Genomic DNA, 16,738 nt, shown 5'->3' on the forward strand with positions numbered 1-16,738 from the left:
ATCCACGCTGGGAGCTGCACCGACACCCAGCAACCATGCACGTAACCTGGGATTCATCCTGGACTCAACAATATCTATCACCTAGCAAGTCAACGCTGTCTCCTCCTACGGCTTCAACACCCTCTGCATGCTTCGCAAGATCTACAAATGGATCCCCACCAGAACCAGAAGGACGGTCACCCAAACCCTCGTCAGCAGCAGGTTGGACTACGGCAACGCCCTCTACGCGGGAACCACAGCCAAACTCCAGAAAAGACTCCAACACATACAGAACGCCTCCGCACGCCTGATCCTCGACATTCCCCGCCACAGCCACATCACTGACCACCTGAGAGACCTGCACTGGCTCCCCGTCAACAAGAGGATCACCTTCAAGCTCCTCACCCAGGCTCACAAAGCACTCCATAACGTCAGACCAGCATACCTCAACAAACGACTCGCCTTCTACTCCCCGAACCTCCAGCTTCGCTCCACTGACCTCGCCCTTGCCACTGTCCCACACATCCACCGAACGACCACCGGTGGCAGATCATTCTCCCACCTCGCCGCCAAGACATGGAACAACCTCCCCACCCACCTGCGACAGACCCAGGACCTTCTGAAGACTTCTCAAGACCTGGCTGTTCGATCAGTAGCAGCACTCCCCCCCCCCTCCCCTCTCCCCACCCCCTTTTAAGCGCCTTGAGACCCTCGCAGGTGAGTCGTGCGCTCTATAAATGCTTGATTGATTGTCAAAGCCATGTCGCTAAATGACATCCGCCAGGAGATGCATGTAAAGATTGAATAAGGTAGGACTCAAACAAGAGCCCCGTGGCACCCACTGTAGCAGTGGCAAAACTTTGGATTTAAACGGCTCATGAAGGAATGGAAGAGTGAAAGTAGTTTGTTATTTGACATTAATATAAGTGGCAGAGAACCAAAATGCGTGACTACGGACGTCGTGCAGTCTCTGTGCAACCAGCGGGACAAGAGCCCTGATTAAACGACAAACCTGCAAACCACGAGACTGCTGGCCACCCTACTTCTGCTGTCCCCCAGCTTCAGTTTGACAAAAAAAGCTGACTAAATCTCCGACAACGACCACGGCCTGTGCCTTGTCCCCGCTGCCCGAGAGCTATCCCAACCCTCAGGCTACTCTTGTACAACCTATGTAACGCATACACACCTACACTGAAAATAATACCGGCACGCATACTGCTGGTGAATCACTTCCGGGCGCTATCTCCCGGAACAACAGGAGCGTACTTTTCCGGGGCTGACAAGCTGTGTTTTCCGGGGTGGGTCGTATTTTTCCTCTTAACCAATCACTGAGTGCAGGGGGCGGTGCGGCAACTAAGCCCCGCCCAGTGCCTGCCCTTTACCTGTCAATCACACTGAACTGGCGTTCCGATTGCCTCTCCCTGCTTTCGTTTATTAAAGTCGAGTCCTTCCATCTATAGAAGTCGGTTGGAGTCGAAAGCAAAGCTGAGGTAAATATGTTTTAAGGTCTTATGTCTGGTGGTGGAGGAGGAAGTCCCGCGTCTGGCGGCTTCAGCCGGTGGTGGAGTGTAGGCGGCTCCAGTGTGTCGCAATGAAGCGTTGTGGTCTCACCTGGGGCGGTGTCTGTGTATCACCTGGGAGGCCTCTGGGGGTGTCACCTAGGTGGAACTATCGGTGGTGGTAGCCGGAGTTAACTGAGACGTTCCCGGGAGGCGTCTGCGGTAAAACGCATAGACTATCACGCAGGTGCCTGGGTGTCACCTGTGTGCATTGTGCAATCACCTGGGGGACCTTTCGTGTGTTACCTGATGCACTTTGGACCTTATATATGGGAAAATACAGTCTCGCCCGAGAACCCTGTAGGCGTCACAGGGGGGTCGAAGGGTCGGTATCCCCAGAGAGGCAGCTGATGTGTGCTCTGGGATCTTACTTGAGCTCATTGTTGAGATCACTGGGGTAGGCAGCAGGGCATCACCTGGCAAGCTCTGGCCTATCTTTGGAGAGGCACAGGGGGTTATTCGGGGTACCTTTATTTTACCAAGGCATACGTTGCTCTGGATGTAGCCTGGAGGCATTGTGCCACCTGTAGACATGTTAAGGTATGGTATCACACTATTGTACTTTGTGTTGTACTTGGTTCGGTTGTGGAGTATATTCGGGACAGTGACTTGTCTTGGATGGCATATGAGGGTTTTTTTTTTGGGGTGGGGTTGAAGCACCTGACAAGCCTTGCAGCTACTCGGGAGGTTTAATTGGAGTGGCACATGAGGAGCGTTGTTTCCAGATACAAGGTCCAAGTCTCATCACATCACCTGGCAGCCAAAGCCCTATTCGTTTTTTTGTATGTGGAGAGTTACTGGAGGTTAGGACCTTCCATACTTAAGTATTTGTGGGATTGTGAAAGACCATTATTCTCAGACCCTTACTAGACAAGACCAGTCCATCCATATAGCGTATTCTCGATCTAAAAAACATTGTATAATATGTGACTTGAGGGATAAAACTGATAGCCGGCAAATGAGGAGCGCTACCTGTGGGCTTTTGTAGTGTAGTTGCGGAGGCTTGTAGTTTAGCGTTTTAGGGGTGTGTACTGTAGAATGTAATGGGAAATGCCGCATGAAAATGATTGCGTGTCACTTGAACAACATTTGGTATGAAGTATGAGTAGCACAGAAAGTGTATGTAGATAACCACAAGAGGGACGTTCAGGGCATTATATGGTAGAGACGACACATCTAGGGACTAGTTGGGGGGGTGGGTGGAATACTGCATGATGAAGCTTTTTCAATGTCTATTGGATTAACTGTTGGAGCAGCAAATGGGTGTCACTTCGATTGCACATATTGTCTGGGGTGTCTAGTGGGTATGTCACTTCGGAGGGGCAAATGGGGTTTCCAAGTAGACATTGCTTTTGTGCTGTGGATAGTAAGAGCGATACCCACACATGGAATGTTGTCATAGGTAGCCCAGTAAGTGAGATGTCATTTGAGAGAGTGTTTTTTTAGGTCTGACTTGACAGCTGAGCTGTGATCGACTTATTGCTACAAATTCTTTAAAATGTGTATAGTGTGGCCTTTGGCTTTGTCCTGACGAGTATTTCTCTCACACCTTATGATTTTGGCTGTTTGGTGTATCAGTCTGCCTACTAGGAAATGTTGCCATTGGAATGTATGAGGAAGTATTTTATATCTGCAACTTACATTTCTCCCATCACCCTGTTTCTTGCATGACATTTATCTCCTCCATTTCTCTAAAGAAAGCAGTGCTTTCTGCAGATGTTTCTTAGCATTGCCAGTGGTAGAGGCTGTAATTTGATAAACATCATTTGAGTACGCCTATGTCTATAGGTGTTGGCACATTAAAGACAGACATATTGCAGGTGCCTATGCGTGTTTGCCTAATGGGTAGCTAGGAGGCTAACGCATCGGGATTGTGGTGCGAGGAACATATAGTGAAGTGGTGCCTGAAGGGTGGAGTCAGTGGATATACTGACTGGACTTGAATCAGGAACAGGTTTGCTCTTGCAATAGATTTGGCTGAGGGGGCTAGTTTTGGGTTTGTTGTTAAGGAGGGCGTGGTTTGTAGAGTATTGCGGGTGGGAGAGGGGTATGGGTCGACACAAGACCTTCACCCTACTTCAGATTTATGGAGTCTGATCTCTGTTCAAGTTTTATGTTGTGGACATTTGTATAGCAGGCACTTTACCATTTGACGTCTACCATTTTGATTCCAGCAGTTCAGTTGGCTTCAGTTTGTGATCGTGTTACTTGTATTATGTTCTGATTGTGTTGCCCTCACTTCTAGAGAAAAAGTATTTCCTTTCACAGTTCTAAAATAGATTGCTGTATTTTTCCCACTATACATTCAAATAATGATTTTGTTCTCTTCTCATTAAAAAAGTGAAAAATGGATACTCTTCCCACACCATTTGCCTTTTTCGGGGGGGGGGGGGGTGAAGTTAGGTCACCTATTAATCAAAATAAGCATCTTACAGCCCCCCACTGCCAACCTTGGGGGGGGTGGGGGGGGGGCCTTTGCACAATTTCATTCAGTGTTCCTCCCATGCACGGCATCATTTTAAGAATTCGAGTGGAAGGATCATCGGATTCCTTGTGGTCTTTGACAGATTAGGTGATGGATGCAGCCTTATGGCCTGAGGAGATGCTTGGTATTTTTTTCTTTTTTATTAAATGTTTTTTCCTCACTAACCTGTTGTGCCCTGTCTATTTCGTGGCTTTTCACCCCCACGGCATACGGGATGCAATATTTGTGGTTACACTTATTTCTATTGGTTTTTATTTCATTTGTATTGTATTTAATCCGTTCAATGCAACATGGCCTCCTATCTTATCGTAGACACTTTATTTTTAATGAATAAAATAACCGTTTCAAGTTTATCATAGAAGTCTTTTTAATTAAAAACTAAGTGTGTGAACTTCCTTAAGAAATATTTCTCATGTTTACATCCGTGTTACCTATAGTTCATATGGCTGTACTGTGTCTGATTGAGGCTGGCCCTGCCCTTTTTGCAGGTGTATTTTTACGTTTTGATACAATGGTGCCTATGCACATGCCATATCATTTCTTTGTCGATAAAGTAAGTAAGCACTTATTTAGCAGAGTTGAGTTCCTGTGCCATGCAGCCAGTTGTATTGGCAGTGACTCTTCATTTCCCGATGGTCCAAGTCGCCTTATCTCCACTTATAAGTGGATAGTTCTGGAGTAAAAGGTTTATTTGACACCTGATTCAGTGCTTGAAAGTGAAGCCCGGCTGAGACTGTACCCCCCCCCCCCCCTCCTGTGCTTACACATAGATGCCTGCTGCTTGTGTGATGGAGGGGAGGGACGCGTGTGTTTGAGCATAATCAAACGAAGAATGTCAATTGAGTTGAGAAAAATGCATTCAGTTTAAATGAGATTGAAGTAATTTTGAATATTGCTAAAAACGCACATTTTCTGGAATGCTTTAACTTGGTTCACCATTGATGCGTTTAATATTCCTCGCGAAGCAGTGTCTTACAAGTTTGTTTTCAGTTTCACATTTCATTTAAATTATGATCTGACCCTGTACATTTTTACAGTGGGATTGGCTTGTTTGTGTTGGCTCCGCAGGGACTTATTGTGTCCGACATTTGTCTAACGTATCCATGCTTGTGAGTACTGATATGCTTCAAATCCAATTAGAAGACCGTCTCAGGAGTTAATGTGATAACGGCACACTTGCCAGGCCTCCTCTGATGGTGTTAGTAGAAATGGTACACGGTGATCAGACAAATACTTTGAAGACAGTTATGACTTCCGTTTTTTTTAGTAGCGCGGAAATTTCACCTGTATGTTGTGCTCTTAAGCACGTTTTTTTTACAATGTACCGTTAGTGGTAATAATCCGTTACTGTGTCTCTGTGGGAAAGATTGCATGTAATAATAACATGCGTCAGGGAATTCCTAAGATGAGGAATGCACGACAGTGTAAGGCGTGTGTCCGTTCTATCTGGTCTTGGTTGGTTTTAAATTCTCTTCCATTCCAGAGGCTCTACCGGCCCCATTGTAACTCTAATCTTGTAATTAGTCACGAACAAAAGTAAACAAGCAAGCATTGGGGAGGGATTTAAAACCCTCCGTTTGGCCTAGCCGTGCGTAGCGCTGGGCGGGATTCCACGATGGGCTATACCCTCCCTCCCAGTCCCACCCCGTTTACAGGATACAAGAGGGTGGTTTGCGAAGCCTCGCATGCAAGAGCTTCCTAGCCTACGCTACAGTGAATCCGTTTCTAGACAATTGCAGTGTTGTTTGTAGACTGAAGCAGTTTACAAACCTCTTAAGTCTACAAAAGCATGCAATGTACAATCTGTATGCAGATGTTGTCTATCGCCAATGTTTTTTTCCATTACCATTTTTATTTAACATTACTTAGCGTTGTGTGTAGGGATTTCCAAAGGACTGTCCCGACGCTTCTCTTGCATTTAATACATGTCCCGGTTTTTGGGACAAAGGTCAATTCATCCTGCAGAGCATAATTGAAATGAAACTCTCTCTGCTCTTTTTTCCACAATCGCTTTGGAAGTCTGAAACAATTTAAGCATTTTAGTTGTTTCTTTCAGGCACGCATGAGGAGATGGTTGCATGCTCCCAGCAGAGACCAGACCGAGTGGGGAGAAGGGCAGGGGGGCTCAGGGGAGAGGTCCTGCCGTAGCTAATGCCATGGAATAATGTAAACGTAGCCTTGTGAATATAAATGTGTGTACGTGTACATGCGTGTATGTATATCCAGTGGTCGAAGTGGGGGGGAAAAAAGTAGGGGAACTATGGGCGGAGAATCAGAGGGGGGGAATAACCTGAGGACTGGATCAGTGGGCGGAGTCAGAGGTGTGGCCAGAACGGGCAAAACATCCCAATTTTGTGTATTTGTTTGACACTGACCAGTTACAGCTTATTATGTTATTTAATTCACCCAAATGGATACACATGATTATTTAAAGCTTAATATGAGTTATTGACATTAAAATACATTCCCAAAGTGGGATATGTTTTCAATCACAGAATGTCCCACATACGCTTAAAAGTGAAAGCACAAACTATTTGTCTCCAAGCCATGGCGTTTGTCATCAGCACTTCTCCTCCCTTTTTTTCCATGAGCAGTTCAAACATAAATAGCAAAATATACTAGTTTGCAAATGTTTTCTATATAATTGCTCTGCCATATTTGACACATAATACATCATCTGCTGCATAATCTGACAATTTTAACTAATAATTGGTTTGTGGCTGAAACGGATCAAAAGTTACAAAAAAGTGACATGTTGCTGCAAAGAGGACGGCCCTTTGCAAAGGTTGACTGATCACCTCTCTAACTGCTGCATTTGTTTGTTACAATGGTACTAATGAGGCAACATTTTCTCAGAGACTGTTAGCATATGTAAAATGTCAAAATAATAAAGTATCAGTAAATATATTGCATTACGCTGCAGCCTTTTTTTTCCTGCATAATTTAGTCAATGCTGCGGCATAATTTTGTCCTCTATTGCTGCATAATTCCAATGGCCCCAAAGCAGGCAGCACGTTACAAGTGCTTGCGCATGAAGCAGAGAGACTGTTAAGTTTGCAAACTTAGGGGATATGTACAAGTGAAGTGGCGCAGTGAGGGGGTAGCTTTCATGGCTTAACGCCTCACTCCGCCACTTCAGAAACGCAAGGCTGCACCATATTTACAACGATATGGTGCAGCCATGTTTCCCCTTGCGCTGGCGCTACACTTAGCAGTGTAGCGCCAACGCAAGCACCCTTGCACCATAGTGCAAGGGTGTCTGCATGCAGGGGAGGATTGTTTATGTGTAGGAAGGTGTCCCTTCCTGCACATAAACCATCTTAAAATGCCATTTTGTCACTTTTATGTGTGCTGCTTCATGCAGCAGACATGAAAGTCACAAAATGGCGTTTTTGTTACAGATTATTTATGTACAGGAGGGGGACCCTTCCTGTAGATAAAAAAAAATCCATGGCATTTTGTTTTTTCCATGTGTGCAGCATACATGGAAAAAGCAAAAACGAGGAGAAATCATTTCTCCTCATTTCGCCAAGTTAAGACCAAGTTTTCCCTGGTCTTAATTTTGGCGCTGCCTCCTATGCACGCTGCCCTTGTACATAGGTGGCAGAGTCAAATCAATGGCTGTTGCGGTGGAACGTCCACCGCAACACCCAACTGCCCACTCCTTTCATTTTAACCATTGCGTGAAAGGGGGCCTTATTTACAAGGCAGCGTTAAGCCACATTAAGTGGCTTAACGCTGCCTTGTAAATAAGGGGAAGTCCCTATCACCACAGGAACGTTGGAAAAAGTGACGTTGTGGTGGCGATAAGGGCTTGTACATGTGCCCCTTAGTTTGGTGTGCATGCAAATCCTGCATTGTCGATCCTGGTAAGTTGCAGCTACTACTGCTGAAAGAAGGCCAATGGAGGTACCAATGAGTGAGGTAGACTGGCCTCAAGGGCAGGGCCGGCTTTTATCACTGGTGGCGCCCTGTGCAACAATGTTTGTTGGTGCCCCTCAATGACCACCTTCGCCACGGATTCCCTCACAACTGCCCTTTAACAGGGCCCCTCGAGTCTCCATAACCACACTCTCTCTCACATGCATTTAGTTTGATTTACAGTGCCACTGAAACCAGTGTAGGGTGTCAGAGCACTTTACATCACACACATTACGCAGAGACAATCAATCATATGTGTGTAAATCACTGTATAGGAAATTTTACATAAGACAAGGGACTACAAGGTGTAGGAGTCACATGACAACAATCCTAGTAGGCTGTATAGTTTAATAGTGATTGGTCTGGAGAAGAACAAACTCAGAATTTAAAACATAATACCATGGTTGGGGGTTCTCTTTAATAATCAGAATTGATTTATATTCAAATGAACCCTTTTTGCAACATTAGGATAATCAAAGACTGGGGGGAAAAACATAACGCTCTAATTTATACCTTGCGGTTTGCATACAGCTCTTAGATGACCGTTAATAGCTCACTGTTCTCTGCTAGTATTTTAACTTATAAACTGCAAGTAACAAAAGGATCTCTCTGACAAAAGCAGTAACCAACAAACCTATTTACGTTGTGTGCACTTTGTGATTTGAATGTTACTGTCCTTTGCAGCAGACATATTAACCCTCTGTGCCACCTTACCACGAATCAAAACTTCCACTTGACAAAACTGACCTCTCACTAGAAGAACATTAATCACCGGTGTTAACCATGGCATATTTATTGTTGCCGAAAATTGCTGGGGGCAAGGAAGGAGGCAGCAAGTGCATTTAAAACCATAATGTACTTGCAAACATGATGGCCCCACCCGAAGTCAGCGCCCGGTGCGATCGCACTGCCCTAGAGCCGCCCTGCTCAAAGGTCTTGTGACCTCAGTGACAGAGTCACTGTTGCTCTAGGGTCTGCTACTTCGTAGGCCTGCCCGCAAGACTGGAGGTGAACTTCAGTATGGATTGTGGTCGACAGGCCTTCAAGGTTAACCCACACTTGCCACCCCTAGGGACTACCTGCTGGTGCTAAGTCACCTGGGCATCTAAAGTCTTGCGGGCCTTCTAAGGTCTAGCATGGCAATGTGCTCCCTCAGGAGAGTGATCTGGGGTACTGGTCATGAAGGCTGAACCTGGTTCCCCAGTTCCAAATTCTGCAGCTCTGACCATAGTACCACATCCTCCACCCCCCACCCAACAATGAACACCATACTGCCCCACTGAGAGAAACTCGCAATGCCTTCAACTACATCCCAATTGTGCCCTGATATAAACACCTTGAAGCAACTCGATTCAAATTACGCACTGGACAAGAGCAAGATGCTGTCTAAAAAAAAAAACTCTATAAAGTGGTGCTAATGTGTTTAGGTGTGAAGAAGAAAACCAATCTGGCCACTTTGCAACAACTTCGTCTTGCTTTATTTATTTATTTTTCAGATTTTTACCCTTTTATTTCTCTCCACCCAGAGGCTTCACTTTGGAATAGAAACATTTCAGAAAAAGATTACCTTTCCAGCAAAAGTGTTTTTCTTTTTTGGATCCATTTCACAGGGGAACAAATAAACGAGCAGAGGAAAGAGAGGGTGAGAACCGTAGCTTGAAGTCACGGTTTTCAGTAAGTGAGGAGGAGCGAGACCGAAAGAGAGGGAACAAGAGGCAGCTGACCGCGGCAAAGCAGGAGTGGACACTGCCCTTGGCTTCTCTGGGCATGAAGGAAAAGCCAGAGTCCTTCTCCTTCTCTGCTCACCCGCCCAGCCTTATCTGTAGGCTATTTCAGCCGTCCGGGGACACATGTTTTAAACAAAGAAGTAAGGGTACGGAATCGATTGAATTTAAGAAGTACGGGCACGCCGTACCCTGCCGATCCCGCCCCTTCGACCACTGTGTATATCTGATATACATATGAGTGTGTGTGTGTATGTATGTATATAAATATATATATATATATATATATATATATATATCTCCACACTGTTGCCCCAAGCTGTAAGGACGCACTCCACTGCTGTTCGTTTTCAAAACTTTATTTGGAAAACCGGCATTATTGCTGCTTGAACACTCTTCCCCGACGCGTTTCGGAGTTTCCTCTCCTTCTTCATGGGGGTCTCTGGTATGTCGCAAAGCTTTACCAAGCACTTTCTTTTAAGATTACAGCTCCTCCCAGGTGAGTCTAATAACACAGTGGCATGCTGGTCATTGTAGTGCTTGGTAATTAATTTTAACCTTCCAGTAGGTCCCGCTTCATACCAGTTCGATCAATTCATTTCACTGCCCTCCAGTGGGCTACAGGCAGCAGTAAAGTTCGGCACAATTAAAAACAGCAATACCATTCACAGGACTGCATATTTCACTCCCGTGTGGACCATATCAATTTCTCTAGCGGTGCGATCCTCCGCGGCAGGACAGGCCGCGACAAACATCTCCACACTTTTGCCCCAAGCTGTAAGGACGCACTCCACGGCTGTTCGTTTTCAAAACTTTATTTGGAAAACCGGCATTATTGCTGCTTGAACACTCTTCCCCGACGCGTTTCGGAGTTTCCTCTCCTTCTTCATGGGGGGTCTCTGGTATGGCGCAAAGCTTTACCAAGCACTTCCTTTTAAGATTACAGCTCCTCCCAGGTGAGTCTAATAACACAGTGGCATGCTGGTCATTGTAGTGCTTGGTAATTAATTTTAACCTTCCAGTTGGTCCCGCTTCATACCAGTTCGACCAATTCATTGCACCGCCAGAGAAATTGATATGGTCCACACGGGAGTGAAATATGCAGTCCCGTGAATGGTATTGCTGTTTTTAATTGTGCCGAACTTTACTGCTGCCTGTAGCCCACTGGAGGGCAGTGAAATGAATTGATCGAACTGGTATGAAGCGGGACCTACTGGAAGGTTAAAATTAATTACCAAGCACTACAATGACCAGCATGCCACTGTGTTATTAGACTCACCTGGGAGGAGCTGTAATCTTAAAAGGAAGTGCTTGGTAAAGCTTTGCGACATACCAGAGACCCCCATGAAGAAGGAGAAGTTTTGAAAACGAACAGCAGTGGAGTGCGTCCTTACAGCTTGGGGCAACAGTGTGGAGATAGAGATATATACAAATAAACAACAAGAGAGGAAGGGAACAACACGACTACTCCCCTCAGGGAAAGACTATGAAACAACAAAGTCAGTGTGATAAGAAACAGCACTGTGTATCAAGAGAGCACTAGTCCACAGGTTCAGAACAAACAAATATGTTGTTTAGAAAGACGTAGACCTACACAGGTAATACCCGTTATGTATAAAGCCCTCACTCGCCAACCTGGTTGGTGACATGCTTCATCATCGGGCTCCACTTGGTATGACCGAATGTCATCCCAGTGTGCTGCAACGCCAGGTTACTGCGGAGCGGGGTTCATGTGAAGTGACAGTGAATTTAAAATTTCCAATTGAGTCAAAAAATGAAATTTATTAGTTTTGCTAATTGGGAAAATTAAAAGGGAGTGAAGGTCAAAAAATAGAAGACCTGTTTCACTCCGTGGCGGTCAACATGTTTCTGCCTAAATGAATGTTCAGCAGGCATTCGTCAGGACCAGAGTGGTGGTGCAGAGTCCCGGAGGTATGAGCGCGCTAAGGTTCACCCTTCCGTGGACTACTGTGTGAAAAATATTTACAGTGAAAATCCGCCAATTTTTTTTATGGTGGAGAGAAACGAGTTTATTCTCAGTTAGGTAGACACACAAACAAAAGACAAAACATGAAAGAGTTGTAAATGTTGATGGTCAATTCGTAATTGAATGCTGTAAAGTTGGGAACTTTGGTGCTCAAATGAAGGAGTGCTGATAACTTCTACCTCAGGTGCAAAAATGGTGAAAGTAGTGCACCTAGAATTATCTGGATATTGGTGTAGGATAAGGTAGTCCTAAATAGCGTGTCTAGAATGTATAACGGGACACACGTGGAACTCAACACACTGTGTGAGACTTTCAGGATGCATATGAGCTGAGGAATCATGAAGCGTGCCCCTGCATAAGTCGTCTAAGACTTATCATGCAGGAGTAGGAAAAGAAACTCTTACTCAGAGGCAATCCGTTTGAAGCCTCGAGGATCCCGGGAGTGGGTGGGAGCAATATGGCACACCCTACAAACATAAAGACAAAAAGAAAGAACAAAATCACGGTCTCGAGTGGAGGGGCTGTAAGTCCGCTTACCGTGAGAGGAGGGGGGAGGGAGACAGTGGAGATTACTCACGTCCTCGCTGCTCGGCACCCGTTTGGAACCTAAAGCGCCTCTGGCCACCGGGTCCGGAATGAGAGGATCCGTGGCGTGGGGCTTATTATCACAGGTGCTGTCCTGAGCACCGGTGGAGCAGTGGATGAAGAAAGGGCTCACGGGATTGGTCAGATTGGGACCAACTATGCTGTGATTGGTTAAAGTGGTAGCCGTTCGGCCAATGGCGTGCCGTGAAGAAAAAAATCGTTCACGAAATTAGAGTGACGCGTAAGTAAGAAAAAAAGAAAAAAAGGGGGGAGAGAACTTTATTCAGCTTAGGTATGACTCGCAAAGGTGTTAAGTCATAGAACCAGCGCACGGAAAGTATACCAAAGGAACGAAACATAACGCTTATTCTTAGCGTTAAAGATGGAGACCAATACAGAATTAATAAAAATTAATATTAATAAAAATTGAACAAAGTACGAGTCTCATCTATAATGTGTCTGCTGTACAGGGTAATGCAGACTGCCCTGGATGGAAACGGGCACATGTGGTCCAGCCAGGACATGAAGGTATGCAAAATGTGTGCAGTGATACCTCTCTCTGTCTCTCAAAGGGAGATAATGCTAACTCACGTGGAAGCAGAAAGACGGTGGTAGTAGTACCATATTAGAAGCAAATGGGTTACAGTATGGTGGTCCAGGGTATATTGTCATTGGGTTTTCCCAGACGTGGGACCCGTGCTCACTACGCCACTGGAGTCAAGCTATCCTGGCTGATGACGGCTGATAGCCAGAAACCGGTCCTAGGATGCTTGATTCCGGTCCAGGGAAGACATTGCTTGGCAGTTCGGGCTGGACTGTTCCCATGAGGCACAGGGTCAAGACTGATTTGCATATGGCCATGTCTAAACTGGGGTGGTGTAGTGGGCAAAAGAACGATGGATTTAACCCAGATCTCTTGACTGGGGGAGAATGTCTGCATTGTCAGCATTCCGTCCATCATTTGTTTGTTATATTGTCATTCAGGCCACAAAGGTTGGTTCCCAAACGGTAAACCCATCTTTGTTCTTTTTCGAAAAGAATTTTTGGAATGTTTTTGCCTACTGTGATCTCCTCAATGACAGTCCATTTTAAGTCATTTGTTGTATGGTTGGCAGATAAAAAATGCTCACTCAATTTTGTAGTGACCCGCTTACACCTAATGTTGCTCCGGTGTTCACATATCCGGAGTTTGACTTTTCTTGTGGTCATCCCTACGTATCGTAAACCACAAGGACAGGTAATCAGATAGATTACGTTGGGCGTGTTGCAGTTGGTATGCCCTCTTTGGGTCCAGACCCGGCCGGGTTCAAGATTCAGAGTGTTAGTCTGTGAGGTTAAATGGCAAATGCTGCAATCAGAGCAGGGGAAATGTCCAGTAATTTTTGGAAGGCCCCAGGCTTCTGTGATTGACCTTTGAATCGTGTCGGATTGTACAGTGGGACATGTGTGTACAAGGCTGTTGCGCAGACTCTGAGCTCGTTTAAAGGAGAAAAGAGGTTTCTCCCATCTGCAATTATTGCTATTGATAATGCCCCAATGTTTTGTGATGGCTTTCTTCATTTTGTCATATAGGGTACTATAGGTGGTAACACAAGTTAGCGGAATGGGTGCAGCCTCTTTCGCATAGTCCAACAACAGCACTTCCCTGGGTTGATTTCTAGCACGTTTGTAGCTTCTAGATAGGAGAGGGAGAGGATACCCTTTAGCTGTCAGTTTCGTAGTCAAATCATAGGATTGGTTTTTAAAGTCACTCAGAGAGGTGCAATTCCGTCGGAGGCGGAGAAATTGCCCGTAAGGTAGATTCTCCCTCAGAGGACGGGGATGAAAGCTCGTAAAATCAAGAAGGTTATTCCTCGAGGTAGGTTTATAGTATGTCCTGGTATGAAGTGCTCCTTGTTTTTTAGTGATTACAACATCAAGGAATACGACTTCAGAACGGTCGTAGGTATGGGTGAATATCAAATTAGGATCCAAGGTGTTCAACCAAATAAAGAAAGTCTGGAGGGCGTTGATATTGCCTTGCCAAATGAGAAGCACATCATCTATGTATCGTCTCCATAAGCCTATGGAGGATCGATGTGGATTGGTGTCAGGGAGGATGAACTTTTGCTCAAAATTGTACATGTACAATCCTGCCACGCTGGGGCACAAAACATTGGGGCATTATCAATAGCAATAATCGCAGATGGGAGAAACCTCTTTTCTCCTTTAAACGAGCTCAGAGTCTGCGCAACAGCCTTGTACACACACGTCCCACTGTACAATCTGACACGATTCAAAGGTCAATCACAGAAGCCTGGGGCCTTCCAAAAATTACTGGACATTTCCCCTGCTCTGATTGCAGCATTTGCCATTTAACCTCACAGACTAACACTCTGAATCTTGAACCCGGCCGGGTCTGGACCCAAAGAGGGCATACCAACTGCATCACGCCCAACGTAATCTATCTGATTACCTGTCCTTGTGGTCTACGATACGTAGGGATGACCACAAGAAAAGTCAAACTCCGGATATGTGAACACCGGAGCAACATTAGGTGTAAGCGGGTCACTACAAAATTGAGTGAGCATTTTTTATCTGCCAACCATACAACAAATGACTTAAAATGGACTGTCATTGAGGAGATCACAGTAGGCAAAAACATTCCAAAAATTCTTTTCGAAAAAGAACAAAGATGGGTTTACCGTTTGGGAACCAACCTTTGTGGCCTGAATGACAATATACCCTGGACCACCATACTGTAACCCATTTGCTTCTAATATGGTACTACTACCACCGTCTTTCTGCTTCCACGTGAGTTAGCATTATCTCCCTTTGAGAGACAGAGACGGGTATCACTGCACACATTTTGCATACCTTCATGTCCTGGCTGGACCACATGTGCCCGTTTCCATCCAGGGCAGTCTGCATTACCCTGTACAGCAGACACATTATAGATGAGACTCGTACTTTGTTCAATTTTTATTAATATTAATTTTTATTAATTCTGTATTGGTCTCCATCTTTAACGCTAAGAATAAGCGTTATGTTTCGTTCCTTTGGTATACTTTCCGTGCGCTGGTTCTATGACTTAACACCTTTGCGAGTCATACCTAAGCTGAATAAAGTTTTCTCTCCCCCTTTTTTTCTTTTTTTCTTACTTACGCGTCACTCTAATTTCGTGAACGATGTTTTTCTTCACGGCACGCCATTGGCCGAACGGCTACCACTTTAACCAATCACAGCATAGTTGGTCCCAATCTGACCAATCCCGTGAGCCCTTTCTTCATCCACTGCTCCACCGGTGCTCAGGACAGCACCTGTGATAATAAGCCCCACGCCACGGATCCTCTCATTCCGGACCCGGTGGCCAGAGGCGCTTTAGGTTCCAAACGGGTGCCGAGCAGCGAGGACGTGAGTAATCTCCACTGTCTCCCTCCCCCCTCCTCTCACGGTAAGCGGACTTACAGCCCCTCCACTCGAGACCGTGATTTTGTTCTTTCTTTTTGTCTTTATGTTTGTAGGGTGTGCCATATTGCTCCCACCCACTCCCGGGATCCTCGAGGCTTCAAACGGATTGCCTCTGAGTAAGAGTTTCTTTTCCTACTCCTGCATGATAAGTCTTAGACGACTTATGCAGGGGCACGCTTCATGATTCCTCAGCCCATATGCATCCTGAAAGTCTCACACAGTGTGTTGAGTTCTACGTGTGTCCCGTTATACATTCTAGACACGCTATTTAGGACTACCTTATCCTACACCAGTATCCAGATAATTCTAGGTGCACTACTTTCACCATTTTTGCACCTGAGGTAGACATTATCAGCACTCCTTCATTTGAGCACCAAAGTTCCCAACTTTACAGCATTCAATTACGAATTGACCATCAACATTTACAACTCTTTCATGTTTTGTCTTTTGTTTGTGTGTCTACCTAACTGAGAATAAACTTGTTTCTCTCCACCATAAAAAAAATTTTGGCGGATTTTCACTGTAAATATTTTTCACACAGTAGTCCACGGAAGGGTGAACCTTAGCGCGCTCATACCTCCGGGACTCTGCACCTCCACTCTGGTCCTGACGAATGCCTGCTGAACATTCATTTAGGCAGAAACATGTTGACCGCCACGGAGTGAAACAGGTCTTCTATTTTTTGACCTTCACTCCCTTTTAATTTTCCCAATTGGCAAAACTAATACATTTATTTTTTTGACTCAATTGGAAATTTTAAATTCACTGTCACTTCACATGAACCCCGCTCCGCAGTAACCTGGCGTTGCAGCACACTGGGATGACATTCGGTCATACCCAGTGGAGCCCGATGATGAAGCATGTCACCAACCAGGTTGGCGAGTGAGGGCTTTATACATAACGGGTATTACCTGTGTAGGTCTACGTCTTTCTAAACAACATATTTGTTTGTTCTGAACCTGTGGACTAGTGCTCTCTTGATACACAGTGCTGTTTCTTATCACACTGACTTTGTTGTTTCATAGATAGAGAGATATATATACATACA

General features: G+C 45.3%; 1 protein-coding gene across 8 annotated transcripts in view; it reads left to right on the forward strand.

Annotated features, from left to right (window-relative positions):
- Positions 1 to 1,332: 1,332 nt before the first annotated feature.
- Positions 1,333 to 16,738, forward strand: part of NUMB (NUMB endocytic adaptor protein) — a 421,644-nt gene continuing 406,238 nt past the window's right edge. For 5 of the 8 annotated variants that reach the window (XM_085627239.1, XM_085627247.1, XM_085627246.1 and 2 more), the window contains exon 1: positions 1,333 to 1,469. The gene's annotated coding sequence lies outside the window, so the exon portion shown is untranslated. Of the gene's footprint in view, positions 1,470 to 1,697; positions 2,079 to 16,738 lie in introns of those variants that run through there. The other 3 variants (XM_085627244.1, XM_085627243.1, XM_085627241.1) reach the window with 3 other exon arrangements.

This window comes from Triturus cristatus, chromosome 9, assembly GCF_964204655.1.
Source record: "Triturus cristatus chromosome 9, aTriCri1.1, whole genome shotgun sequence".
Classification (NCBI taxonomy): domain Eukaryota; kingdom Metazoa; phylum Chordata; class Amphibia; order Caudata; family Salamandridae; genus Triturus; species Triturus cristatus.